At 42.2% G+C, this 26,942-nt stretch overlaps 1 pseudogene; it reads right to left on the reverse strand.

Annotated features, from left to right (window-relative positions):
* Nucleotides 1-564: 564 nt before the first annotated feature.
* The window catches only part of LOC139009471 (F-box only protein 31 pseudogene), a 73,697-nt pseudogene continuing 47,319 nt past the window's right edge, over nt 565-26,942 (reverse strand).

Below are 26,942 nucleotides of genomic sequence, written 5' to 3' on the forward strand. Positions count from 1 at the left end.
GGCAAACTATTTCTCTTTCTTCCACAGAAAGTTGTCAGGACAATGAAATTAATGCAGAGATAATTCTTGTGTCTGTTTGTCTTGCTCATTTCTCCTCAATGCCACCTACAGGCGACAGCCCTTGTTTCCTTTGAGGAACTTTTATTTCCTATTACCCAATCCTCCTCAGGGCTGGGCATTTGGTCAAAGAAAGTCCAAACAGAATTTTATCAATGGAAATTTATTTATTTATTTATTTTATTTTTTTGTGATTAATCACTATGCTTTAATTATGTTCAATTTGTAACAATGAAATTGGGGGTCACCACAACATGAGGAACTGTATTAGGAAGGGTCCCAGCATTAGGAAGGTTGAGACCACTGGTCTAAGGTTTATTTCTACCTCAGTTGCTGGCTCCTATCCAGCCTGGCCCTGGTCCTGGCTTGGGCAGGAGGCAACCAACTGATGTGTTTCTCTCCCATCGATATTTCTGTCTTTCCCTCTTTCCCCCACTCTCTCTAAACATTAATGGGAAAATATCCTCGGGTGAGGATTAAAAAAACAAATAAAGGTGGGTAACCTGGTCAGAATGTCAAATCTTCAAAGTGCAAGCTGTTCCTCCCAGGAGGTTCGGGCTGAATGTTCTTGAGCATCTCCAGGAAGGCCTGCGGGGATGGTGCCTCCACATTCTGGAAGGTGTTCTGGACTCTGCTGAACAGGATGAAGTATTTTGGCTCCAGCCAGAGGAACCCGAAGTGGTTCTCATCGAAAAGAATGAAGACTCCAGGGATGCGACTGGTGTAGGCGAAGCCATTTAAGGCAACAGTAAAAGTAAGTGTGTCCACGCCATAGAAACACATCCTGCAGGTTCGGGGGTAGTTCTGGTCTCTTGAGAGCACGCCCACAGGCAGAACAAAGGGAACAGGCTGCTCCTCTGAAGCTGCAGCCCCGGACTCTCTGACGCTGGGCTGGGCAGGGCTCTGCCAGCCATGGCCCTGGCTTTCCTCAGTCCCGTCTTCTTGCTGCTGCTGCTGCTGCTCCCGGATCACCTGCTCATCAATCTCCTGGACCACGCGGGAGAGCTCGTTGAAGTTGGGGAAGATCTCGCCATCTGGCAGCTGGATGCGGCGCCTGAGGTGGATCTCTAACCTCGGGTTGGAGTCTCCCGTGATCTTTGTGACCCTGGCATACTTGCAATGAAAGCTGAGCATGGCAATCGATAGGCCGTAGACATTGCAGTTGCATTGGAAGAGGCCTGGCCTGATGAGGTCATCCGGGTGGCTCGGCGGGAGGTAAAGGCGGCGGTAGGTCAGGCAGTCATACCGCTGTCTGACCTCCTGCACCAGCACCCGCCCCCATTCGTCCCTAAGCCGCGCTGGTATATCCATTTGGTGGTCTGCCTTGTTGCACTGGAGGGTGAGCCTGTCCTTCTGAATCTGCATGTGGCGGTTGTGGGGCCTGCTGTGGCGGCCTTCCATGCACTCCACCGTGGCTGATTTCCTCTCCGTCAGGCGAATTCTGAACGCGGGCTTGAATTGCATTGGGCCATCCACATGGGTGTTAAGGCAAGGCCCGAACGTCCAACCAGTAATGCATAAGCCGTCCACCACGACATTCAACAGTGTTCTATAGCCCTCAGTATCTAGCTGCCACAATCCCAAAATGTGTCTGTATGGGTGGAGCAGCTTCGCATAGACTTCTTGATAAGACATACCTATCGTCTCCAGGTTCTGCAAGTTTTCACAAAGGCCAAACTCCTCGCGGCAGCGCCGTCTCCAGATGCTGTCGGTGTGCAGGATGTGGCGGAATTTGGTGCAGGCCTGGGCCAGGCTGGGCAGATCGGTGCCGGGGAGCGAGGCGAAGATCTCCACCAGTATCTCCACCGGCAGGTCCTGCAGTGAGCAGTGCGGGGGTGGCATGGGACTCGCCATTCCTCCATTCCCCGCACAGCACCCCGCTGCCTTGTCAGCCTCGATGTGCTTTTCTGCGGGGGCCGGGGCCGGCTTGCCTTGAGCAGCTGCCCTCTCAGTTGGGCCCTGGCACTCCTGACGACACCGCTTGCCTTCAGCCACTGCCGTCTCAGCTGGCCGCTGGCGCTTCTGACGACACCGACATCCCTGTGAAGAGCCCAGGATGCAGAGGCAAGCGCACTCCTCCATGCCTCCAGGAGTAACAGCCACCACAGTGTGGGCTGCTGTGCCTCAGCCTGGCTTTAAGCTGGTTCTTCCGCCCCGAGAGTCACACCCCCCAGGGCCTAGCCACGCCCCCTCAGAGGAGCCAATTGTAGGACCTTAGCAACACTTCGAAAAGAAACCCATACCCAGTAACAGTGGCCTCCCTTTCCCAGTGCCCCCTCCCTGTCCTCCCGCCCTAGCCCCAGGCAGTCACTAATCTGCATTCCGTATGGATATGCCTCCAGGGATATGCCTATGGGGAGGGGCGGGGGACATTTCACATAAATGCAGTCATAATATCTGGTCTTTTGTGACTGGCTTCTTTCACTTAGCATAACATTTAAAAGTTTTATGTATATAAAACTAAACATATATTCTAGTATATGGGTATACCACATTTTGTTTACCCATTCATCAGCTGATGAATATTTGGGTTGTTTGCAGTTTGAGGCTCTTTTGAATAACGCCGCTGTGAACCTTGTGTACAAGTTTTTTGTGTGACCTAGAAGTGGAACTTCTGGGTCATCTGGTAACTCTATGCTTAGCATGTTGAGGAACTGCCAAAAACGTTTTCCAACGTGGCCTCCCTATTTTACATTCCCACCAGCACTGCACGAGGGATCCAATTTTTAAACATTCTCATGAATGCTTTTTAAAAAAATATATTATAGCCATCCTATGGAGTGTTGAGCGGTATTTTATTATAGTTTAGAGCAGAGTTATTGACTGTAGGTTGACTTGACCTTGAACTCCAGAAGGGAAATCTCTTCTATGCTCAGCCTGCACCCAGCCTCTGCCAAATCTCTCAGGCCCCTGGTAGGAATGGGCTCCTACATGTGAGCAAGGATGGACTCGAGTTCTTCACTTTCAGTTGACCTCAGTTCTTCACTTTCAAGTGACGAACCTTGCCAGTTCCTTGGGTGAATGGATGCCCTCCAAAAAAATAAAGTTCACAGGATCTGCCCACTATGAACATAATTTTCCTATGGGCTGAGACTGGCCCTGCCCATTCGGACAGGCTTCCATTCTCATGTTGAGAGCAGCTAGATCCCTTCTCTCCACTTTTCTGGATTCCTACCAGAGAAACACTCTCACCTTTGGAGGGTTCTCTTAGTGCCCTGGGAGGAATTTGATTTGCCTTTTGTCAGGAATAGACATTTAGGGTGGTTTATTTGATAGAGGGGTGTAAATTCCATCTGCCACAGACACTGACTTCGATCATTTAAACACTAAAATTTCCCAATCCCTCCTTTGAAGAATAGCCCTATATTATTATTGGTATATAACCGGGTAATGGGTGTAAAGACTCTTCTTTTAGGATCCTGTATTGATGGGGTTTTGGTCTCCAAGGGTACATGTGTGTCTGGTGGGTCAAGGAGAACTGGAAATTTATTTTTAACAATGTAAAAACATAATTCCAGTGTTTTCTGGCTTCCATTATTACTGCTGAGAAGTTATCCATAATTCTTATTATTGCTCTTTTGAAAGGTAATATTTATTTTTTCTCTGGCTGCTTTTAAAATGTTCTCATTGCCATTGGATTTTAGAAGTTTAAGATGATGTGCCTAGGTTTTTAAATATATATATATAATTATTATCTATATTTGGAGTTCAAGTCATTTTTGGAAAATTCTTTTCAAAAATGCTTCTCCTATGTCCCACTAGTCTTTTTCTCCTTCCCTATTGGGCATCTATGAATGTTAGAGCTTTGGAAGAAGTCTCATATATCCTTATGCTTTGTTATGTACTTTCCATCATTTTACAGATCTCTTTGATTCTTAATATGTTATGCTTATATATCTCCAGATAGAGTAATTTTCTGTTATTTTGTGTCTAATCTAATGAGAAACTATCTATTGAATTTTAATTTTTGTATATTTTAGCTTTTCCATTTTAGAACTTCCATTGATTCTCTGAGTATAGATTGCTGATTAAATTCTCCATCTTAACATCTATTTTCTTGAATGTATTAAAGTTGTTTTAAAATCCAATATCCAATAAATACCTAAGATCCCATGTTTTCCCTCTTGATGTACCCAGTAAAATTTTATTAATGTCAAATAAATGTATGAAACATTGCAGAAACTCTGGATGATTCTCTACAAAGGGCATCCTTTTGATTTTGGAAAGCAGTTAAAGTAGAGGCAGATTACCTTTATCTAGTATGAGATTGATCTAATAGGAAGCTGGGTCTGCCTTTGTAAGGGATGGTTTATATTCAGTTTGCCCCCAATCAAAACCTTGGGATGTTTGCCAGAGCCTCTTATTTTTGGCTAATCTTGAACTCTAATTTTCATCTCCCCACCATTCAGAGACAACTATAAATGGCTTAGCTCTCCCAGAGTTTAGTTTATGCTTTCTACTTGGCTTTCTACTTGGAATAATCTAATGATAAGCTTCTTAGCCCCTGGTTACAAATTTACAAAGCCTTGAGAGGAAATGCTGAAGCCAAATGTAAAGCTTATTTCCATTTTTCTCTATGACTTTGGTTCCTCAAGTTATGGCTTCTTTAGTAGCCATGAATTTTACTTTTGCCTAAATATATATATATATATATATATATATATATATATATATTACTAGAGGCCCAGTGCACAAAATTCGTGCATGGGGGGGCAGGTTCCTCAGCCTGGCCTACACCCTCTCTCAATCCGGGACCCCTTGAGGGATGTCTGACTGATGGTTTAGGCCCGATCCCACAGGGATCCCTATGGGATCGGGCATAAACTGGCAGTCAGACATCCTTCTCACAATCCAGGACTGCTGGCTCCTAACCACTCTCCTGCCTGCCTGCCTGATTGCCCCTAACCACTCTTCCTGCCTGCCTGATCACCCTGAACCGCTTTTGCCTGCCCGCCTGATTGCCCTTAACCACTCACCTGCCTGCCTGATTGCCCCTAGCCACTCTGCCTGCCTGCCTGATTGTCCCTAATTGCTTGCCTGACGGATCGTCCCTAACCACCTCTGCCTTGGCTCCCAATGCCACGGCTTTGTCAGGAAGGTTGTCCGGAAGGTCATTTGGCTGTTTAGTTAGCATATTTCACTTTTATTATATATATATTTAGTTTCAGAGAGGAAGGAGAGGAAGAGAGAGATAGAAACATAAATGATGAGAAAGAATCATTGATTGGCTCCCTGCTTCATGTTCTATACTAGGGATTGAGCCCACAACCCAGGCATGTGCCCTGACTGGGAATTGAACAGTGACCTCCTGGTTCATGGGTCAATGTTCAACCACTAAGCCATGCTGGCCGGGCCATCTTTTAACCTTTTAGTCACCACATTCTGCCTTGGCACAGTATATTGGGCTTTCATCACAACCTGGCCACCTGGTCACCTTAAATTACTTCAAACATATTTTTTAAAAAATTCCAGCTATTTTAGTTATTGTTACAACTATTGGTATGGATATAAACCATTATAGCTGGAAGCAGCACCTCTCCTGGAAGTTTTAATTTTTGTCTGATATGCAGACATGGAAAGGCCAGTGGTAATTTCTAGGGAATCAATTATGTGACCTCGACTGATGAGAAATCGCTATGTTATCTTAATTATGGAATTTCCCTGAAATTGATTTCTCCTCCCTTCCTTTAACTATATTACCCACCAAGTAAAACCCTCTTTTTCTTAATCTAGTCTGAGTTTCTGCAATTTCAAATAAACCATAAACATAAAACACATCTGTTTGCTAGCTACTCAGAATAAGAGGACCAATTTGTATTCATGAGAGCATAGTTGTATAATGTATTTTGGGAAGAATATGGTAGCCTGGTTTTAAAAACAACTTCATCACTGGGCTACTTGGTGACCTTGAAGAATTCATCCCTTGGGTCTCAGTTTTCTCATCTGTAAAATTTTCTGATTATACAAAATTACTAAAATTCTTTCAAGCTGAAAATTCTATCATTCTGATTTAGAGCTAATTGGCCCACACAGGAATTGAATCCACAAATTCGCCCTTTTAAACCCTTGATATTACCAATGGATCAGGCTAATATTGTACATATAATGTTTCTTGTTAAAAGAAAAAGTTACCTATATGACTTCCCTTTGAAGATCAAGAAGATATAAATCATGACCACAGAAGAAATACACAATTTTAACATAGATAATGAAAACATTGAATGTATTAAAGATTTTGCTGACCTTGGTGCAGTCAACAATTCAAATGGAGACTGCAGCCAAGAAATCAAGTAAAGGCTGAGACCCAGAAGTGCAGCTATGGAAGAATTAAGAAAGATCATCAAGTTAAAAAATGCTTCAATAGAGACCAAGGCTAAGACCATTCACATCCTGGTATTCCCAGTTACTATGTATAGATATGAAAGCTGGACAGTGAAGAAGACTGATAGGAAAAATGATTCATTTGAAATATGGTGTTGGAGGAGAGCTCTACAGATACCCTGGACCACCAGAAAGATGAACAAGTGGGTCTTAGAGCAAATTAAGCCTGAATCGTTGCTGGAGGTAAATATGATGAAACTGAAGCTGTCCTACTGCAGGAACATCTCGAGAGGGCAGGGAAATGCTGGGAAAAATAGAAGGTAGCAGGAGGAGGAAGACCAGATGTGAGATGGGTTCAATATGGAGCTGTAGACTCATGCAGGGCTGCTGAGGACAAAACACCCCGGACATCACTCATTCACAGAGTTGCCAGGGGTTGGAGCCCATTCAAGGGCACGTCAGACACACATAAAACTTCTTGCCCATGTAAAGTAAGGTGCACTGATCAGGAATAAACCTGGTTTGGATAATATTGTGAAAGAGTTAGACTTCGTTGTAAAGGCCACTTTCATGGTGAATACCAGCGTTTCTACCTGACTTAGATGTCTCTCTGTAACAATACCTCAGGATATACTTTTAACTTGAGCACTTTCCAAAGGTAACACAAATTAATTGGGGAGGTCTATCCTCAAATTTTTAGAATAACAAGATATAGTTTCTTATGGTTAGTGGAGGCATATGCTTCTATGAATATATAAATATATGCAATATATACAGACTTGCTTTACCCCTATGATACCCAACTATATCAAATATGCTTCCTTCTTTCCATGTTCCTATCACCACCATAGGCCAGAATGCCACTATTTATTCTCTGGATTATTACAACACCTTACCTCAGCATCCCCCTCTCCCCCCATTAGTCCTCTTTTATTCTCTGTGGGTCCATTTAATCTGTTCTCCCCTAGATAACAAGTGATCTTTTAAAAATGGAAGTCTAATTATGTCATTCACTTGCTAAAACCCTTCAGCAACTTCCCTTTGGTCTTAAGACATAGTGTTTTGTTATTTGACCCTTGTCTACATCTTCCGCTTCTTCACTGGACTCCTTCCCTTCCTCTCGCACAGGGAAGTTTCATATGTTGTACCTTCTTCTTGGGACATCCTTCCGTCCTCTGCTTGCCTCAGGGGAAGCCTACTCAAGCTTCAGATCTCAAGTCAATCAATCCTCAGTCTAGGTTACTAGTAAATAATCTACCACAGTCTTCCATGGCTCCATGCATTTGCATTTATTCCTATGCTTTGTTGACTTTTGTCAAAATCTCTCTTTAGAAACTGAGCTCCATGAGAGCAAGAGTTTTATGTTTTTCTATTTACCATTGGTTTTGTTCCAGAGAATATAGTACAATGCCTAGAACATAGTAGGTGCTTGATAAATGTGTTCTGAATAAATGAAGGAGACAACTAGCTTAAAGTCCCCTCTTCATTTACTGTGGGGATGGTTTTGAAGATGTTTCCATTAAAATCTTTCAGTGAGAACATATGTACAACATTATCTGTTTTTAGCATCAGAGATGAGCTGTCTCATGAATAATTGATTTGTTTTATTTTGTCTATAGATACTGAGAATTAAGTAACTGGTTGTTTTTCCCTTTTGGCTTTTAGGCAGGCCACAGTGAAATGTAGCATTGAATTCCAGCTGGCTATGCTCATTAGTCAAGATCTATTTATTCAGCAAACATTTATTGAGCACTTGCCGTGTGGAAAACTCTGTCCCAGGCACTAGAAATACAGGAGCAAGCAAAACCCGATAAGATCTATTCTTAAAGGGGCTTATAATATTCAGGTAGATGTTAATGAAAGAATTATACAGGTAAGTCTTTCAATTACAGTTTTGAGACATGTTATCGAGAGCAAATCTGTGGGGCTATGAGAACTCAGAGTAGGAGGATTTGTTCTGGTCAAAGTAATGTTTGCGGGGATATCTGAAAAAGGAATAGAAGTTAATCAGGCCGAGAACGGAGGGAAGAGTATTCCAGAAAAAAGCATGAACAAATGTCCTCTACCAGAAGACAGCATGGTGAGTAGGAGAGATCAAAATTAGGCCAATGTGGATGGAGTGGAAAGAGTAAGGAGGAATGTGTGGAAGAAGAGGTTGGAGGAGTATGCAGAAGCCAGACTGTGCAGTGTCAAACTTGTTAAAGAATCTGTCTTGATATGGAGAACAATGGAAAATCATGAAAAGTTTTTAAGGTTGAGAGCATTTTCACTTTCAAAGAAAAAAAAATCATTGTTGTCTATCATGCGAAGACAGTACATACTTTTATGATTTTAGTCTTAATGTTTTGTACAACCCAGCTTTTATTTCTATAATACTATCTTTGGCCAGAATCTCTAGAAATAGAGCCTAAGTCAGGGATCTTGTGCATGTGATATATTGTAAGAGTGCTCTCAGGTAGTGAAAGTGTAGGGTAAAGAGCACATCAAGGGTGGTAGAGACTAACTTCAGCATGACCCCAAGGGAAGCTGGGGAGCATGCCCTACGTGAGTCATCCCACCTTGAAACAAGGTAACCAATAGGGGTCCACTGTGAGCCATTAGCCAGCCCTCCTAAGCAGCTATGGGTACACTGGCCTGTGAAAGGAGATTCGAGTGGGGCACACAAGTGTCTACTACCAGTGCTTTATATACTTTGTCTTGATTTGGAAGAGATTTAATTTTAAAATATTTATTTACTCCATTACTAATAAATAGGTACAATAAAAAAACACTAAAAAGATGTATAAAATGTCTCCAGTTTTCTTTCTCAGAGGCAACCACTGTTAAGAATTTATTGTATATCCTTTCAAAAAATAGTGTATATGTACTTACCTCTCTTTTTGTAAGCCAAGTTATCATAGTACTCCTGTTGTTCTGCACCTTGTTCCCTTAACAATGAAACTTACAGAGCATTCTGTGTCAAAACACAGAGTGCGCCGTCATTTTTAATGGCGGTAAAGTATTACTCTTATGGAACATAGGGTAGTCACCTTGATTTTTTTCACTTCATATTACCTATATGGCTGAACTGTGCCTATGTCTACAAGCCACCTGAAATATTGGAATGAAGTAGAAGGTAAATGAATAAAACGAACATATGGGATCTTATGTCCTATGAGAAGACCAATCATAGGACCTGGAAAGATCATAGATAGAGAGGGAACCATTTTCCCCCCTGTATGACCTTGTGAGGTCTAATCAATGATGGATATTCAATCAATTCATTATGGCTGGAGGCCCTTGGCTGACACTCTTGTCATTTCATCTAAACGCGGCAGAAGTCCCAAGCCCATTTCAGGGCCTATTTCATAGGTTTCCAAGGAATCCGTTATGACTACATGCAAAGTTCTCCAAACTTGGGTCCAGACTTTTTATATTTATTTAATGTAAAGCCTAATACAATTCTGTGGCTTTAAAATAAACTAGCCTGATCTAGATTTGGGCTCAAAGGCAACGGTGATGGTGCCTTTTTCTATATCCTTGTGTTTGGAGATTTAATTATCCAAGTCATAGTGTAATGGAGCTGAAGGTCTGAAACTGTTCCTGCCTGGTTGTGTTGCAAAGTGAACAGCTGACATTCTTGTAAGATGAAGAGTTGCTTCAAAAGCTAAAGACAGAACCTTGGCTTCTCCCCGGAGACAGACTGGGTAGCCATGATTCACAGCCTGCAAGCACCAGTGTGGAGCTGGGTTGGGCTAGGAGTGCTGGTGTGTTCCCACGTGGAGCCTCCCTAGGATCCTTTTTTCAGCCTTTCCAAAGGACAGATGCTCCATGGCCAGATGGCATGTGTAAAACACTTGGCCCTTAATTTAATGCAGAGCTGTTATTCCTGTTTGATTCTTTATAAAATTATATGGGTAGGGCTTGGATGTCTGCTTTTTCCCTCAGATAAGTGTATTTCATCCGGAGTCAGTTAACACCTACATTTACATGTAAAGGGCAACAATCAGACATAATATTTTATGTCTATTGTCCAACCTAAAATAAAGGTACTATTGTAATTCTTGAAATAAGCTTTTTGTTGTTTGAGGATCAATAGATTGAGTTCAGGTGTTTGGATCCTTATTGACAATGGTTTGTCAGGTTTGGTGCCTTTCACTCTCTCTTTGGAAGAGACAGAAATAATGAGCAAATGCCCACTACTTATCCAACACTTCCCAGGGAAGGTGTTCAATTAGATACTCATTACTAACAAAACTGAATTTTTAAGTTGGCACAATGTCACATTGATAGATAATCTATGTAGATGGTCATTTCTTCTTTGCAGTATATTATTGACAACCTGCTGGGTGCTGGAATCCATCTACGAAATAATGCTTCACAATACTCCACTCAGCCCCAGATTCCTCAGATATAAAACAATTGTTGTAAGGATTTGGTGAGACAGTTCACGTAAAGCTCTTAGAACAATGCATGGGGCATAGTAATCTCTTATTCAGTATATTTTCAATAAATATTGCATCAGTGTCCTGCATGAGTCATGTGACATTGTTTGGAGCATCGAAGACGTATGCACAGACAAGGACTATGATGCTTACATTCTAATTTGGGAAGATGAATAAACAAATAATCAAGATAAGTTTAGATAGTAATGAGTGCTATGAAAATTGAGAAACAAGATAAGAAGATCAAAATTGAGTGGGAAAGGAGAGATGGTGAGTGAAATGGGGTGGTTCACTGGTCTTGGGCTTGCCCTCAGGTCATCTTTTTCATTCCCCCTGTTGTGTTCTGGGAACTGTAGGATGTATTTGTGAAACTCCTGAGTCAGCTAACTTCCAGGTGACTTCAGTCAGTGGAGGAAGGGAGAAGAAGCCAGGTCGCTTCTCTTTTTTGCTGACCTGGTCCCTAGAAGTGCTTCTTCTGTGGCTCTAACTTCTGCTGGGCAACTCTAAAGCTTCTTTCAGCTTCTATTTGGTGACTCAGGCTCATGGGATCCAGTAATACCACTTTCATCCTTTGGCTTTCCAGGCTTGGGTGGACTTAATTATCCTGCTGTTGCAAAATTTTGGTTTGCTTCAAAATGTTTTTGGTTGGCTTCAAAACTTATCCGTCACATGTATAACTAATCATCTGTATTAAATCTACTCTGTTTTATATGCTTAGAAAGGTTTCTGCTTTTCCTGGTTGGATATTGACAAGCACAAGAAGTTAGAGAAAGGCTTTCTCAGGAGATACCATTTGAGATGAAACCTGAAAGACAGGAAGTAAATTGAGTAATCTGGAGGAAAAGCATTCCAGGCAGAGAGAACAGCAAGGCCAAAAGCATTGTGATGGGGGTGAGCTTAGAATATCTGAGAAACATAAAGAAAGCAATTGTGGTTGGAGCATATTGAATGGGCAGGACAGGTATAAGTATAGAGAGGAAGGTTGAGGCTACTTGATGGAAGATCTTGTAGGCCAAAATCTGGTTTTGGATTTTATTCTAATTACTAGAGGCCTGGTGCATGAAATTCGTGCATGGGTAGGGTCCCAAGGCCTGGCCGGGGCCTTCCTTCTGGCTGCCGGCCGTGGCCTTCCTTCATTCTGCGCCACCCCCTGGTGGTCAGCACATGTCATAGTGAGCAATCAAACTCCTGGTCTCCCGGTTGAACTCCCGAGGGGACAATTTGCATATTAGCCTTTTATTATATAGGATGATTGAAAACCATTGGAATGTTTTAAGGTGAGAGGAAGAATATGTAAGTAATATGACTTATGTTTGAAATAGATTTTTCTGGCTTCTCTGTAAATAATATTATAGAGTCATAAGAGTAGGACAAAGGCAAGTTAAGTGCTTATTGCTAATGATCCAAGCAAAAAATGATGTCAGCTTGGGCTTGGGCAGAAGCAAAGCAAATGAAGAGAAATGGGAAGATTCCCAATATATTTTGGAGGAAGAGACCACATAGCTTATTGATGAGGAGAATGAGGAAAAAGAGAAGTTGAGAGTGACTCCTAGACTTTATTTTGAAGATTTTGTTGATGGGTAATTTGCCAAGATGAAGAATACTAAGGGAGCCACACATTTTTCAGGGGAAAAATATTTGATTTGGACTATGTTAAAGTAGAGATGCTTGTTTGACATCTAAATAGAGTAATATAGGGAACTATAGGTCATGTCTGGAGCTCAAGGGAGAAGTCATGGTTACAAGTATAGATATGGAAGTCAACATCACAAATCCATGAGAATGGATAAATAACCAAAGGAAAGAATATAGATATATAGCAACCGTTATTATTATTATTATTATTATTATTATTACTGTTTTTATCTTAATATTTTTATTGATTTCTGAGAGGAAAGGCGAGGGAGAGAGAGATAGAAATATCAATGATGAGAGAGAATCATTGATCAGCTGCCTCCTACACACCCCACACTGGGGATTGAGCCTGCAACCTCGGTATATGCTCTGATCCAGAATCTAAGCGTTTGACCTCCTGGTTCATAGGTTGATGCTCACCCACTGAGCCACACTAACCAGGCACTATAGTATTTTTATTTTATAACAAGGTTTCATATTTTCTCAAAATTCAAACTTTGACCAAAGCATGAGACTTGCTAAGTTGGTAGAAGGGAGTGGTAGAAATGAGCAGCCAAATGATTACTTTGCCTAGATGTTTTCTTGAACCTTCATATCCTTTTTTTCTATAGACCAGATGGCCAGCTGGTTAAGAAGTAAGTGTGATGGATGATCTGGGCTGTGACATTCCCTCCATGTGCAAGTTTGCTGGAGAGAGGCCCAGGCCAGTTCATTATAAAGCAGTGAATAAATCTGCTTCATAGTCATATTTGGTATGAATGATTGAATCATCCATAACAAATTCCCTCATATGTGAACGTTTCATCAAGAATAAAACAAGTTCTGATAACTACATTTGGGTGTGTAAAGACTTACTTAGCCTATTTGGTTTTTAAAAAAGAAAATTGAAATAATTGTTTTAAAGATCAAACTAGCTTTCCATAAAATTTTCCAGAACAACCCTAAAGAAATGCTCATTTACTTCAAAGCAAGCGTTAAGCAATGCACAGTGAGCTCCTGTATGACCTCCTTATTCTGAGGTCACTGCCCCGAGAATCCATGAACTTATCTGCTGCTATTGTTATGCAGTGCCTCTTAGGCATGTCTGAGCAAGCTCTGATAAAAGAAAATGTTTTGAATATTCGTAGAAGATAGAATTAGGAATGACCTTGGTGTTACCATATGGAAGTCAAATATACCCAAGAATAACACCAAGAGCAGAGTCTACAAGATGTTGTTTTTTTTTTTACTCTTCCTGCAAGCCTTATTTTAATGCAACTTAGAAGTGAGTGTGCATGTTTAAAAATGTAACTTCTTTTGTTGTTCATTTCTTAAACTAATAGACCATCCTTGGCTCAGTTTATTAGGAGAAGATCACATACTCTTGCTGGTGGATAACAACAAGAAGATTATCCAAGGTGGTGTTTTATCTTCTCCAGTGCCAAATTCATAGCATGCCAGCCTTGAGAGAGGGTTGGCAGACTCTATAATTATTGGGGATAAATTAATTTTTCCACATACCTAAATTAGGCTATTCAAACCTACCCAAATTCTGAACATTGAGATGTTAATGCTGTCAGGAATTCCCTCTTGCCTTGGACAGTGTCAGATTGAAGCCCTAATAGTAAATTAATTCTGTTATTCCACCCACAAATGCTGTTTATCTTCTGCTCTTCTATTTTCTCTCCTATTTTTACCTAGTGTACCTGGTACATGATTACTCCATGAATCCATAATAGTTGCCCATTTCATGCAGCAGGGGATATGATGGTGATAAAGATACAGAAAAAATACAGTGGAAACCAAATCTAACTATGGGGAACAAAAATCCACCAGTTTAGTGTTTGGGTTTATTTTTGGGGCACTGGAAGTTACAAAGTGAATCCTCTAGCAAGTTCTCAAGATAGCACTTCTTTTCAAGTTTTAAGTGCTGCTATCATATATCAAGACTTGTTATAAATCTACAGTAATTGAATCGGCGTGGTATTGGCATGGCTAAAGATGAGTGGAACAGCACGAACAGATTGTTATGATAGAGGTGATATTGCATATCAGTGGAGAAAAGGTGGATATTTCCATTAGTGGTGCTGAAACATTTGTTATCTATTTGGAAAAAAACATGGCATTAGACCCCTACCTCACACTATATGCAAAAATAAATTCTAAATGTATTAAATACCTAAATGTACAAGGGAAAAGTATAAAGCTTTTTAGAAGAGGATATAGCTTTTTAGAAGAGAATATAGGATGTTTTCATGAACTTAAGATATGGAAGGATTTTTTTAAACAAGAAACGAGCACAATCCATGAAGAACATGGTTGATAAATTGAACTATGTGAAAACTGAGCACATGCATTTATCAAAAGACATATAAAGAATGAAAATGAAAAATCTGGTGCTGACTTTCATTGGTGCTATGTGGGAATGTTGGTATATCAAGACCATTCCAAGCTGTAACAATGAGAAAGATGTCAGAGATGCTCAGATGTGACAACTTATGCTGACCTCATCTCTGTTATCCTGACCTTGTCCTTCCTATCAAAGTAATGGAGAGAATACATTTAGCATAATTGCTATTCTCTGTTTGTTCTGTAGGGTGTTAAAGTACTTTTGAACTACTCTAGTTAGAAATATATTCTGTGGCTCTTCTCACTTGTCAAACTATGCAATTTCTTTAAAAAATACTTTTTTTTTATTGATTTCAGAGAGGCCAGGAGAGAGAGAGAGATATATAGAAACATCAGTGACGAGAGAGAATCATTGATCAGCTGCCTCTTGCATGCCCCACATTGGGGATCGAGCCTGCAACCCGGGCATGTGCCCTGACAGGGAATCGAACATGACCTCCTGGTTTCTAAGTCGACGCTCAACCACTGAGTCATGCCGACCGGGCAATATATAATTTCTTTAAAAACCTGGAGTTTATAACTCAAAAACATGTGCATGTGTGTGTGTACCTGTGCACGCATGTTTGGGAAGCTCAAGAAGCACTAAATGTGAGTTTCTCCCCTAGAACTGAAATGTAATAGGCGGTCTTTTTTTTTTTTAATAGATGGTCTTTATAGAAAAAATTTGCAGTATAGAAAAAGAAAAAGAAAACTCATTCATAATCCTCCTACCATCCATAGTAAACTATTTTTAATACTTTGATTTTTGTTTTTATCTATGTGCATTGCATTGTAGGTATAGTGTTGAATTCTGAACAGTTCACTTAAGGTAATAACATACGCTTCCTCTGTGTTGTTAGAATCTTGGTAGAAACATTATTTTCAATGGCAGCCCATGGGACAAACATGGAATTTGGATTGCAGGCCCAGGGCCATACTGCCTAGGTTTGAATCCTGAATTCACCATTTATTAGTACTGTGGTCCTGGGCAAGCTACTGAACATCTCTTGCCTCAGTTTTCCTATCTTTAAAATGGGCTAATCAAAGTATCTGCTCATAGAAAAAGCTGTTTTGAAGGTAGAATTTGATATTTCCAAGTTGTGCTAGGCAGGTAGTAAATGATATTATTATCACATGTGTAAAGGGATTGGTATGTTTTACCACCCTCCAGGCCCTCTCCAGTATAGGTGCTAAAGCTTTCCCTGGTATCATCTCATTGTTCTCTGTGCATAGAGGACCCTAGAGTTGAGGGGCTCATGAGAGTCCTACAAAGCACCAGCTCACATGGGGGTGGTTTGGAGGTGTTCAAAGGCGCAGGGCATAGGTGGTTATCCTTTGGCTAGACCACAAGTGGAGACCTGCAGGTAGCCATTGCTGGAGACCCTCATGGACAGCAGTGAAGACTGCTTACCGGGGTTCTCAACATCTACCCCAAGATGAGCTTCCTCTAATGGGGATATTTGTCTCCTGATGCTGACTTCCCTTCATGTGGTCCCCTGAGGTCCATTCCCCTCCCCTCAGTCTTAGGCAACATCTGCCCTCCAAAATCATGCACTATCTTTTCTACCAACCATGAACAGAGATGGGAGTTATTACTGCCAACCATTTATTCCCCTCCCATCCAGTTATCATTGCATAAACTTCATCAACCAGCTTTCTCCAAAGGCCATTCCTTGTGATTATCAAGGCTTATTTTGGAAGACAAAAAGACTCGACATGGACTATTTCTTTCCATTCTTACTAGAACAATCCCAGTTTCCTATGAATGCCTCTGATTAACTAGGAGAAGGGTCATGTATAATGGAGAACAGAAAAGAAAATCACAAAGATTAATATTTTAAGATATTATCTCATCATAAATGAATGTATCATAATTTACTTAATCACTCACTTATTGCTGTACATTTAGATTATTTTTACTTTTTAGCTATTAAAATGACACTGTGATTAACATTACTAAAAACTCTTTCATATTTTGGATGACTTAGGATGAATTACCAGAAGAGGAAATTATGGGTCCAATAATACAAAAAAAATAATAAGTGCTTTAAGAGTTTTCTTTTTTGTGTTAGGGATAGATTGCATTGCTTTATCAGGTGGTAGAAAATTAAGCATAAAAACAGGGCCAGATTTTTTAAAATATTGTCATTTAACTTTCCAGATGCCTGCACATCTATTTATCCATTTATGTTGACTAAAAAGATCCTTAGCTTACTTATGTCTGCATTGCTTTAGCTAATGGCTTTGTTCTCCTGTTAAACTATTAGTATCTTTGGGAATAATAAACATTTAAAACTATGCACTTAAAGGTAGACTTTGTTTTACTGGATCCTTAACCAAGAATTGATTAGTGAAAGTTGCATTGCCAGTGGGACAAGGAGGGAGTCAGTGCCACTGGATGGCTCATGTGGCAGAGAGATGGGTTCCTAGAGGTACCAATAGCCAACCTACAATCTTCCCAGTCTTTAAAGGGAAATAAATAGCAAAGTGGACTGCTTGGGCCATAAAAATCACTATTATGCCCCAATTTTGTTATAGCATTTTCAAATAAAAAATAGCAAATCAAAATACACGCCAAGAAAAAAAATCTATCCCTGATGTGCTTTTGTGGAGGAAAGAGAGTGTTGTCCACTCTCACAGATGGACTAAGCTTTGTTCCGCTACAAACTCTGCAAAGGATGCCATGAACCTGAGCCTATCTTAGATGCCAGAATCTTAAATGAGACAGGATTTTATCCATCTGTAACACAAGACTCTAAAAAGGCAAAACAGTATTTCTTGAGAATAAGTAAATGATCTTATGGAATATTACAGACCATTTTATCATACGCTAGACACAGTATAATTATATCTAGCAAATTAAAAATGATGAACAATAGGACTTGTAGTTAATATCCAATTGATCCTCACTAGGAATTGCTGAAAGCTTTAGTCAGTGACTCTGTTCTCATTTTATTGGGTTTTTTCTTTCTTCTATAAAACCTCTAAGATCTGTGAATTATTTCCTGCATATCTATGTTCTTCTTGCCTTATGTGGACCTCTGCTGGAATGTTTGCTTCCCTGAATGAGAGGACTTATTACCAAGGAATTACAGGCAATCCTCAGTCCCTGAAAGTGTAAGGGCTCAACATTTAGTTTAAATATGAAGCTATCATCAACTGTGTTGCTATGGAGATCCTTCCTCCCATGTGCTCTGCAACATGTCTGCTGCCAATTATCCAGAAATAACTCCTCTATTTCTATGGAATCGTCTGTGTATCACCTACTGATGCTTCTGTATTCTGTTTGAGCTTTGGTGGAAGGAGGAGGGCTTTTCATTTCTATTTCTTGCAGGCAGGAAAGGTAATTTGCAATGTGTCCAAGCTGAACAGGATCCCCCACTGTGTCACTTCCTGTGTAACACTGTTAAACATCCTCCCTTAGCTGCAGTGAATAAAGGTTAATTTTTTTATCCATTTCATATCACAATAGAATAGACTACCATCTTGGTGGGGGTGGTGGGAAAGGTGATTATGGCTCAATTTTATGTTATAGACTCTCAGAGTTTTTCCCTCCCAGTAGTTGGATGAGTTATATTATTTTCCCGTATGAGTTGCCACCCAGTATCACTCCAATGAACAGTTAGGTGCTGAGGATGGGATTTGTCTATCTCTGTTTTTTTCTTTTGTTTTGTTAATCCTCACCTGAAGATATTTTTCCAGTTGAATTTCAGAGAGAGTGGAAGGGAGAGGGAGAAACACACAGAGAGAAACATCAATGTGACTCTGAGAGACATATCAATTGGTTGCCTCCTGCACATTCCTGACCGGAACGGGGATTGAGCCCGCAACCAACATACATGCCCTTGACTGGAATTGAACCTGTGACCCTTCAGTCTGCAGGCTTATGCTCTAACCACTGAGCCAAACCAGTGAGGGCTACCCCTCTATCTTGATTGGGGTCATTCAAGCCTGAACTAAAGAGTCTTCCTTGAACTGATTCAGCATCATGTGGGCAGATTTGAAAGCATTCAGTCCCACTGAGCTTCACCCAAGTGGTGGATTTACACTGCAGCAGGATTTCAACTGTGCAAATCTTTGTCTTGATTCCATCTGTAGGTCAGCAGCCTCGGATGCTGTAGAAGCCTGCTCTATCTGCTATTTCATGCTGAAAGCTGGTCACATTTTTTGTGGTTTATTATTCCTTCTCATAGGCTCAACCAGGTGGTGTCCCAAGAACATCCCAGCTTCACAGAAGACCTCCATTGTATAGGTTCACTTTTAGAGAGTATGCAGTTTAATAAGCACAGATCTGTTTTGATGTGCTAAGTTTCTGCATTTGCAGCAGGTTGGAGAAATTGGGAAAGTTCTTTGAGCACATTGCCTAACTTGGAGGCCTATGTATGAAAGGAAATGAAAGGGCATTCTTACTTCTCACTGATTGTCTATAAGGAGAATATAATAGAAAAGGCTTGAAGAATACCATTGAACAGGTTCCAAAGTATCACTTTGGATAAAGATGATGGATAGTGGAGGAGGGGCAATGAGAAATTGCCCAGTCTTATACCTTTAGAGGTCAATTTCTGACTCTCATGCAAGCAGGTTCCCTAAATCAGAATCCTTGGTTATGACACAATATAAGTCACCATGCCTCTTTTTTTTTTTAAGTATATTTTTATTGATTTCAGAGAGAGGAAAGAAGAGGGAGAGATAGATAGAAATATCAATGATGAGAGAGAATCGATCGGCTACCTCCTGCATGCCCCCTACTAGGGATCGAGCCCACAATCTGGGCATGTGTCCTGACTGGGAATTGAACTGTGACTTCCTGGTTCGTGGGTTGCTGGCCAACTGCTGAGCGACACCAGCCAGGCAACCATGCCTCTTAATAGTATCACCTAAACTTTGTTTTTCCTTCTTTGTCTCCAAAGCTCTGTACCTAAAGGTATTGCAGAAGGGATGGTAAGGAGAGAGCACTGCACAGTACTGAGGAGATGACAATTTGTTAAAGAGTAACTGAAAAGTCACATTACAGGTTCCAAAGGGAGGTACATTTCAAATGTTGATATTGTCAAAAAACATTTTAAGGAACTTGTGCTCCCAAAACAGTGAAAGTAGTGCACAAACCTTTGTGCATAAGGAAGTTCATTGCAGCATTGTTTTTATTAATAAAAAATGGAAACAACCTGAGTGTCCAGCAAAAGGGGTTGGCTAAATAAATGACAGTGCATCCATGCAGTGGAATACTATCTTCCTTATATAGACTAGGGTAGAGCTTTAAAGTGTGACTCCCTGTTGGAATACAACAATGAACATATGGGCATAGAAAAAATCTGGACGCCCATGAACAAACCTGTTAACAATGGTTAGTTATGGACAGTCAGTTTAGACTCGCAGTGGTTCTCAACCTTCCTAATGCCGCGACCCTTTAATACAGTTCCTCATGTTGTGATGACCCCCAACCATAAAATTATTTTCGTTGCTACTTCATAACTGTAATTTGGCTACTGTTATGAATTGTAATGTAAATATCTGATACGCACGATGTATTTTCAGGGGTCACGACCCACAGGTTGAGAACCGCTGGTTCAGAGGGAGGAGATTTTTACTCTGTCTCTCTCTTTTTCTCTCTCTCTCCCAATCATAGGTAAGGATGATGGCTATGGAAAACTCTCACGGATATTCTCAGGTCACAAATAGTTACTAGTTTCCAAGTGGGAGCTCCATTTCTTCTTCTCCCATTCAAGAAAGCACTTGCAGTGACTTGAGTCAGGGAACTATGATTATAGGGGTAACCTTAAATATGCTTTAACTTACTTTTAAAAGTAAAGGTATCCATAAACTGCATATGTGTGAAGCACTGAGGTTGAGAACCACTCATCATGATGGGAAATCATTGTGTTTGGGTGAGATGTCATGCAAACTGTTGTGTGTAACACCAAGATCAACATGCCATCTTCACGTTAGAGGTGCTTGAAATAGAGAAGGGAAGTATATATACCACAGAGCAGCTCACAATGAGTTCCTGACTCAAGTTAAGTGCTTAGATATTCTCTTTTGTTGTTGTTAATCCTCATCCCAGGACATTTTTCCCATTGATTATCAGAGAGAGTGTAAAGGAGTGAGGGAGAAGGAGAGAGAGAGAGAGAGAGAGAGAGAGAGAGAGAGAGAGAGAGAGAGAGAAACATCAATGTAAGAGAGACACATCAATTGATTGCCTACTGCATGCACCCGATCGGGGCCATCGATCTAACCTGCAACCCAGTTACGTGCCCTTGACTGGGAATAGAACCTGCTACCCTTGAGTGTGCGGGCCGACACTCTAACCACTTAGCAACCACTGGCCAGGGTGAGTGCCGAGATATTCTAAGGTCAGCTTTCAGCTGGAGGACTGAGGGAATTCTTTTTGAAGAAGGTGTCTCAGCGAAGTGGTATGATGAAAAGATTCGGAGGAATGTGGAGGCGGGTTGAAGTTGGGGAGGGGTATGGTAGGCAAGGTTTGTCTTTAGAGGACACTGTGACTTCCATGAAGATGAGGGGTTGTGTCGTTTGCCGCCCTGTACCTAATGTCTACAGCCTGTCATAGAAGGTGTTGAATGATATTCATTGTGCAAATAAGTCAAAGTTGGAAGCAGCGATATACATTAATCCAGATCTGGAAAACAGCCTCTAGATCCCAGAGCCCTGTTGGGAAAACCATAGCTGTTGTGCGTTTTCCTGGTGTGCTAGGTCCCAGGAGGGCTGACAGTGTAAGTCCTTCAACGATAGCCTTGGAAGATTATGTCTTGGGTCCGGAGCCCTTTGCTGATTGCTGAGCAGAAGACAAAGAAGGAAGATAAGATCTCTGCCAGTAAACAGCTTACAGGACTCCTCTGTGAGACCAGCTTTTAATAGGTTGCACATTTGTAACTAATCTCTGCATTTATGTGAGCCTCACCCTAATTCCCGAGTGATGATGATAGCTTGAATTATTATTCCCCTTTTGCAACTGCTGGGATCTAGAAGTGAAGGGACTTGTCCCTGGTCTTCCAGCCCAGGAGATGGAGCGCCAGAGAGAAAATCACCCTATGAGAACTCCATGAGCAGCTTCGTAAGTCTTAGGAGACACTGCTCGCTGCCGTAACTAAGTTGTGGATAATAGGTTTCCACTCTTCTAGGAAAGAGGAAAAAACAAAAGAAAAGAAAGCAAACTAACAAAAAAAAAATCTCTGAGGCTCTTCTGCATTGTGCATCGATGAGAGTGCTAAGGCTTGCAGGAGTTAAGGTCTCTGCTTTGTCTGAGTTCCTGGAAATACCAGGAATGCAATTTGCTTTTTTTTCCATCCTTGATTGGAATTCTTGTTGAATTTGATCTGTCTAGATCTTCTAAATACAACACTTTTAAATTTACCATGAGTAAAAATCATTTTTCCATGTTTACATCCCCAATATTTCCTTCTCCATACAAACCCAGCCTTTTGGGCAATTAAGTCATGGATTCTATATGCTGAGATATAAGGGCAGGGCTCACCCTTGGAATAATCATGAAGTATCCTATCTAATAATAGACAGACATGGTAATTGATCATACCTCCGCTACGCTTCCCATTGGCTAATCAGCAGGATATGCAAATTAACTGCCAATAAAGATGTCAGCCGGCAGCCACGCAGCTGAAGCGAGCAGGGGGCTTGCTTGCTCCAGTGATGGAGGAAGCCAAGGTTCCCCGCCTGCTGCAGCCTAGCTCTGAGCTCTGGAAGCAACAATGTTTCAATTATAGAAGCTAAACAAACCCCAGATACCTGCTTTCAGCCAGCCGGGGCCTCAGAGCTTAGAGCACCAGTGATGGCAACAGAGTTTCAATTATAGAAGGTAAACAAACCCAGATACCTGCTTTCAGCCAGCCACGGCCTCAGAGCTGGAGCCGGGCCTCAGAGCTGGAGCTGCTCTCAGCTCCAGTGACAGCTATAGAAGGTAAATAAATCTCAGAATAAAAAAAAAAGAGGCTGGGAGCTTCAGTCGCCCGCCAGCCTGAAAACAACCCTCAGCCCCTCACCCAGACTGGCCAGGCACCCCAGTGGGGGCCCCCACCCTGAAAGGGGTGTGACCAGCTGCAAACAGCCATCAGCCCCTCATCCAGGCTGGCCAGGCACCCAAGCAGGACCCCCACCCTTATCCGGATCACCCTTCAGGGCAAACCAGCCGGCCCCCACCCGTGCACCAGGCCTCTATCCTATATAGTAAAAGGGTAATATGCAAACTGACCCTAACAGCAGAAAGACTGGGAATGACTGGTCACTATGACACACACTGACCACCAGGGGGCAGATGCTCAATGTAGGAGCTGCCCTCTGGTGGTCAGTGTGCTCTCACAGGGGGGAGCTCTGCTCAGCCACAAGCCAGGCTGATGGCTGCCAGTACAGCGGTGGTGGTGGGAGCCTCTCCTGCCTCCTCAGCAGTGCTAAGGATGTCTGACTGCAGCTTAGGTCTGCTCCCTGCTGGTAAATGGACATCCCCCGAGGGCTGCCGGGCTGCCAGAGGGATGGCTGATTGCCATCTTAGGCCCAATCCCCCAGGGAGCAGGCCTGAGCCAGCAAGTGGTCACCCCCGAGGGGTCCCAGACTGTGAGAGGGCACAGGCCGGGCTGAGGGACCCCTTATCCCTGAGTGCATAAATTTTTGTGCACTGGGCCTCTAGTCCTATATAATAAAAGGCTAATATGCAAATTGAACTGAGGAACGACTGGTCTCTATGATGCGCACTGACCACCAGGGGGCAGACTCTCAACAAAGGAGCTGCCCCCTGGTGGTCAGTGCGCTCCCACAGGGGGAGTGCCGCTCAGCCAGAAGCCAGGCTCACAGCTGGTGAGCGCAGTGGCAGTGGCAGGAGCCTCTCCCACCTTCTCAGCAGCGCTAAGGCAGGCTTAGGCCTGGACATCCCCTCGAGGGCTCCCAGACTGTGAGAGGGCACAGGCCAGGCTGAGGGCGCAGGCCAACATACGAATTTCATGCACCAGTCCTCTGGTTTGTCTATATTTGGTTTCTTCCTTTCCTTTTTCATCCCTCCCATTAAATGCTCACTTTCTTCATGTTTTTTTTTCTTTTTTCCTTTTTCATACCTAAATATATCCTCTAACTCCAGGAATGCACTTAAAAACAAAATTAGATATTCATTCATTCAACAGTATTTACCGCAGGCGTGTTATGAGCCAGGTACTTGGCTATTTGTATCAGCTTTGTATTGCTGTGTAACAAATGATCACAAACTTAGTGGCTTAAGCAACCACACTTGTTATTTCACACTTTCTGTGGGTCAGGGATCCAGGCAGGGCTTAGCTGTGCCCTCTGCTCAAGGTCTCAGTAGGCTGAAATCTAGGTGTCAGAGGCGGCTACAATCTCATCTGATGCTGGGTTTGCTCTTCCAAGCTCCCTGGTTGGTGGCAGAATTCATTCTGTTGTGGTTGTATGACTGAGGTCCCCTTTGTTTGCTGGCTGTTAGCTAGGAATCAGGCTCAGCTCCCAGGGGCCACGTGCTTGACATGTGGCCTCTGCCCCTCAGGTCGTGGGAGCTAACTTCTTTAAGACAATGCGTAAGCATCTGCTGTTGCTGCTTATCTCCCAGACTTCATTGAGAATGCATCTGACGAGGTCAGTCCACCCAGGGTGTCGATTTACTGAGTGTCTTCTGTGCTGGGCATTCTGTACCATCATCTCATTTCATTCTAACTTGGGGAAACAGAGGCCCAGAGATACCCACAGAGAACCCTAGGAGCCTGGCCCCTTCAGTCTGAGCCAGACCTTTGAAGCTGACCCCAGACTTGGCCCATTGCCCTTTTTGATCAACTCAAAGTCTACTGATTAAGGACCTTAATTACATCAGCAAAATGTTTCCATCTTTCCCATACAATGTAACTTTATCCTGGGAGTGATGTCCTGTAATATAAGTCCTGTTTACACTCAAAGGGTAGAGATGAAACATCCCAGAGGCAAGCATCTAGGGCAGCGGTTCTCAACCTGTGGGTCGCCTAAGACCATCGGAAAACACGTATACAATCACATATTGTTTTTGTGATTAATCACTATGCTTTAATTATGTTCAATTTGTGACAATGAGAATACATCCTGCATATCAGATATTTACATTATGAGTCATAACAGTAGCAAAATTACAGTTATGAAGTAGCAATGAAAATAATTTTATGGTTGGGGGTCACCACAACATGAGGAACTGTATTAAAGGGTTGTGGCATTAGGAAGGTTGAGAACTACTGATCTAAGGGCTATCTTAGAATTCTGCCTGCTGAAGTTATGTAAGGGAAATTTAACTGAGTAAAACATGCCTGATCCCTGCCTTGATAACCCTTACATTTTAGTGGGAGAGCCAGAAAATAATAAGTAGATATTTTTAACTTGTGGTAAGTTTAATGAAAGAAATAAACATATGAAAAATACTATGCCTGAGTGACATTTGGATAGGATCACATTTACACAGAGCAATATGAAGGATGGAAAGGGGTAGTTACATAGAGATCTGGAGGGAGAGCACTCCGTGCAGACTGACCAAGTTCAAAAGCATGGAGGTCAGAAAGACCTGTTCTGTTTTTGTAGAACAGGAAGGAGTCTGGTGTGGTGGGAGCAGAAGAAGGAGGAAGTGAGTCTGCAAGGTAGGGAGGGGCTAGATGAAGCAGGGACTCAGGAGTCATGGGAAGAAGTTTTGGGGATGGGAAGCTAAAGAGTAATTTTAATCAGGGAAAAAACATGTCTGATTTGTATTAATATTTGTGATATTATGATTTATAATAAGAAATATGTATTTGGTCTTTATCCCGTTTTTGGCGCAGAGCTCCTAAAGCCCTTGGAATTTCTTAAGTGCTGGGAGAGATAGTGTCTTTTGTTATGTTCCTGAGGTGGCCTTTGGAAAGCACCTAAGGATGCGGGCTGGTTGCCAGGACAACAAGCCATGTGATTAAAGGGTGGGAACTTTCAGTCACACCTTTCCCCCCCTCCCCCACCTCTACCTCCGGCTCCCCAACCCCACACACAGACACACACAGACCTGTGGGGACAGATGAGGGTTTTGAAGATTGAGTTTAATCACCAATGGCCAAAGATTTCATAAATCATGCCTATGGAACAAGCCTCCATAAAAAACCCAATAGGACACGATTTGGAGAGGTTCCAGGTTGATGAACATGTGGAGATGTGGGGAGAGTAGTGTACCTGGAAAGGGCATGGGAGCCCATGCTCATTCCCACTTAAGTTGCCCTTGCATCTGGCTGTTCCTGAGTTCTATCTCTTATAATAAACTGATCTAGTAAGTGACATGTTTTTCTGAGTTCTGTGAGTTCCTCTAGCAAATTAAATCCAAGTGGCGGTGGGGGGAGGGGGAGAGAGGGGGTGGTTATGGGCATCTCCAGTCTATTGCTAATAGGTTACAAGCCCAGGTAACAACCTGGACTTGCTTTTGGCATCAGAGGAGGGGGGCCATCTTGTAGAACTGAACTCTTAGCCTGTGGAATCTGATGCTATTTTCCGGTAGATAGTGCCAGAATTGAGTTAAAACGTCGGATACTCAGCTAGTATCAGAGAATCGCTTGTTGGTGTGGGGAACACCCTCACATGTTGGAATTGGATATGGAATTATAAGATCAACTCTGTGTGGAAATTGGATCAAGAGAGGAAGTAGGGAGACCAGATTGGACACTAAGACAGTCCAGTGAGGAGATGGTGGCTAGTGTGGTGCCGTGGAGATGGAAAGTAGGAGATGGAGTTGAGACATATTGTGGAGATAGAAAGGACAGTAGTTGCTGAGGATGGAATGTGCACCTAGAAGGGGCATTTTAATTTTAAAAGGTTAATCACTTTGCGAAGGTCACCAAAGTTTGTTTACCCATCTCCTGGAAGTTTGTGTAAGCAGTAGTCTAGCTCCAAATCTGTTCTCTCTCCATGCCTCTAATTTTTTAGTGAAATAACAATGTGAACCAGGCAGTAGATATCATTAATTGAGATTGCTGAAAATTGCTGCAAATCCACATTTTTTTTTCTCTTAAAAAATGCAGGTGGAGATAATGGGGTGGGGGTGTTGCTCAGTAAAGTCGGCATGTTCATCTCTTTATTGCAAACTACAGTAGGACGCTGCTGGAAGCCAGTGTCTGCCAGAGTGGACTTGTCGGCTGGTGACAA

Source organism: Myotis yumanensis, unplaced genomic scaffold (assembly GCF_028538775.1).
Source record: "Myotis yumanensis isolate MYYU_CA2020_CCGP unplaced genomic scaffold, mMyoYum1.0.hap1 SCAF_4, whole genome shotgun sequence".
NCBI classification, from domain to species: domain Eukaryota; kingdom Metazoa; phylum Chordata; class Mammalia; order Chiroptera; family Vespertilionidae; genus Myotis; species Myotis yumanensis.